The sequence below is a fragment of the Patella vulgata genome, chromosome 6, assembly GCF_932274485.2.
Source record: "Patella vulgata chromosome 6, xgPatVulg1.2, whole genome shotgun sequence".
NCBI lineage: Eukaryota > Metazoa > Mollusca > Gastropoda > Patellidae > Patella > Patella vulgata.
This window is the reverse complement of record NC_065884.2, coordinates 4,127,706-4,131,643: the sequence shown is the minus strand read 5'-3', so window position 1 is coordinate 4,131,643 and position 3,938 is coordinate 4,127,706.

The following is a 3,938-nucleotide window of genomic DNA, read 5'->3' as shown; positions in this document are numbered from 1 at the left end:
TGTGTTCACATGTCTTTATTTTATTTTACTACAAACCAAACATGATCGTTCTCATATATCACGAACTAAAACAAAATAGGAATTGTTATAATTTAAGTAAGCACGTCTTATTTTTGAACAAAACTTCTCGAGGAGTGGTCTAGGACCATTCAGACGTGGGCGTCTGTGTGACTGTTTACGCTATCAAGTTCAATAGCAGATTTATCGATTTTGCATTCCTCTCGGAACCTTCATAATATTTGTTAAAAACGTAAAGATAAACTATGACAAAGATCGTTATGTTATAATTTAGATCCTGTTTAACCATTTCAATAAAATGAAATGGGGTTTAACGTCCTACTGTTCTGCTCCTATACTGGGCTAATGAAGACGGGCATACGCCATATACAGTGTGCTATGAGGGAAATTTTGCCAGGGCAGCGGCACTATCACCCACTTTTGTAATATATCGAATTCCAACTGCCAAGGAATCTTTTACGTGCATTCCAATGTATACACAGGACCTCGGTTTTTCGTCTCATCCGAAGGATTAGACAGCTGTCCTTGTCAGGCCATTTCAATCACGTATGTAAAATTATAATTAGAGTCTGCATACCGGACATAGTGTGCTATGAATGAAATTTCCAGTTTTATCATTCCGTTCTACTCCACCAATTCCTGGGTACATTCACGAAGTAATCACGGAATCAAAATATAATTCCATTGGCCACGTGGTTTAATGATACGGACCAATTAAACAGCGGTTTACAAATCCTCATTAGCGCCATTGTGTACGTGCTTAACAGCATAGCGGCTTGTACACTCGATTATGAGAACGTTTTCAAGCCATGTGGTAGCAAAAATGTGACATACAAGCAAAACAATATGTACCACAAAAATTCGGATTGCTGGAACAACATGCGAGTTATCTCCCTTTTATCTACGAAGGTTAGAGAAGTGGAACGGAATGATACCACTGTCCACTGGGGACACCGAGGATGATGACAACCTGGACTGAACAGAACATTGACTCCTTAATCTGTACTGATAGTCGTGTGTTTAATTTAAAATCATCACAAACTCTCCGTATGTGCAAATATTCTAATGAATGACAACTGATAAAGATGATATCGAATCTCCCTGTTTCTTTAATGTAAATGGGGGGGGGGGGGAGGACACAATTAAAGAGGCTTCATCACTCTCATCAGCGAAATGGATGGGATGTTTCTCTTACACAATTGTTAAATCAGCGAGTTTATAGGGTGGGGTATATGGGGTGGAGAAAAGAACAGGTATTATCACTCCCATCAGCAAAATAATGTGGGATGCATTGTCCTACTTTTCCTTTTATTTGCGTCTTTTATTAGCTGGTAGAATCAGCCAGTCTCGTCTAACCTGGTTACTAACCATACAGCATCTCAAAATCGTTCAAATTTATTCGAATTCAGCACATTTGAATTGAACCCATAAGTTTATTGATAGAATCTTACCAATTTAGCATAGCTAGTCGAATATGGAAGCTAAAGTACAATGCTTAGCAAATTCGATGCTTAAACTATCTGTACAAGAATGGGACTTGGGAATAGACCTGTCCACGGACTAAATATGACTTCCAAAATATCTTCAGAATAACTCAGGAAAACAACTGTTCTTCTTAAATACGTTTTATATCAAGCAGGGTACAAAGTTTACAACATCTATGAGATTAATATAATAATAATAACTAGAATTTATTCAGCCCATGATTACTAAAAATCTAGTTCATAATGGGCTATCAAGTATATTCTCGTTGGTCACGTAACACTATTTTGAAAAAGATAGATTTGCAATGCTGACTTAAATGTTTCGCTAGATTTAGATTGTTTAATTTTAATTAGTAACCCATACGTAGTCCTTGACTGGATTCATGGCGTTTGAAAATTTCCTTCATGTAGTTCGGCATTTTGTCATTTATTCCTTTGTATGTAAGGAGTGCGATTTTGAAGATAATTCGCTTTTTCATAGGAGGTCAATGTAAATTAGAAAGAACCGGTGTTAAAGGGGTTTTGGTTAAGAGTCTTGCTGATGAGTTCTATATAATTATGCTAAATTTTCTGGATTTGATAGTCTGGTATATTGTAGAGTAGTGTGCATTGTGGCAGTCCAACGTTGATGATATAAAGGCATGAATGAGTCTCGTGAATTACCCTGGCGTATTCTGGAGATAATAAAATACTGTTGAACAGACAGATTAGACGTGTTTATTGAAGTTATTGAAGTTGAATCCAACGTTGCTCCGATGTTGTTGGTTGATGCTGATGGTTAGAAGGTCGGGTTGTCAAATTGCAGCTGTGTTGATTTGAGCTTGGCAATTTGTTGCTTTGTGCTAGGAATTCCATTTTTCTGACCGGATTAAGTTTCAGGAAGTACATGGCCATCCAGGGGTATAGATCTTTGAGACAAGATTCTATTGCGTCCACTGATGTTTCCTGAGACATTGAATCATAGTTGCGAGTCATCAACAAATGCATGTGCTTCTAACCCATATTTGGCGGCGATTCTATTCATTGGTTTGGTAAAAATTATACACAAGACAGGGCCTAGAACTGAACCCCTTGGGGACACCACAGAGCATGTCCAAGGTATCTGACACGGTTCAATCTATCTTAACTGTTTGGCTACGACTCGAAAGGTTACATTTAAACCACAAGTAGACCATTCTACGTAACCTAATGTCATTCAACAGTGATTTTAATAGATCAGGAATGTCCAGGTTGTCAATAGCAACGGAAAGGTCACGTAGGACTAATGGGATACATTGCTGCTTGCCCAAGGCTCTGTAATGCTGTCTCGGTGCTATGAAATTCTTTATAGGCAGATTAAAGACGGTTGTCCAGAAGATTGCTGAGCATATGATCATTTAGTTGAAGTAGAACAGACCTTTTAATAAGCTTTGAAATATAACTAAGATTGCTGACCGGGCGGTAGTTCTTCAGGTTGTCTTGGTCCCCAAGTATCGTTTCTTCAAATGAGGTATCATGATTGCTTTGAATATAGGCCGGGTTAGAGAGATTTGTTGATTATGTGACACAAAATTGGAAGGAAAAGTCCATGTGCTGCTTCAAGAGATATGTTGTTGGGGGTTTAATTCATTGTAATTAACAAATGAAAATGTCTTTCGTCTCTCTGAACCCCTCTTTATTCAGGAAACGCTACACCATGTTGCTAATATAGTCAACAGACCTTGGCTCTAAATGGCATTTTATATACCATAATACGACTGAACAACACCCTGTTTATTCATCATTTCAAAACAAATTAAATAACTATTATCTAACAGAGAATTTGTAGGTCAGACTTATCAAATCTATATAACACAGCATAACATAATTTATATAACATTTAAAAATATAACATAAATCCCCAATTTTGTTTAGTATTAAGACTATTTAAATACAAATAGATATGTTGCATTAGTGACATACATACTCAATATTAATAATATTTTGAAAACGTAAACTAAAATATCTAAACTAAAAATATAAGAACTGAAGAGCAATAATATAATATACTAAAAGAAATAGATTTAGGTCCACTTATTTGTACGCAATTCAAATTAATAACAAATATATAGAACAGCGTTGGTATATTCTAATGTATAACGTTTCCAAGTATTAGATTATAATAGACAGGGGACAAAATATACAAACGCTCAATCGAATAGTTTACAAAACTATTATTCATATTATTTTACGCATCTTTACTTAGGAATATTTTAATTTATTTTAATCGGAAATCACCATCTGTTATTGCATCCAAATGGCTTTTATTCAAACAGCTAATTGTTATGTCATTTAGGGAATTGTCTTTTGTGTGATTTTTTTAAATAAATTTTCGTTATATCAATCGGTTTGTAATTAACACGTGTACTGAGTGACAACATCTAGCTATACTTCCGTTTTTTATTCAAATATACTTCT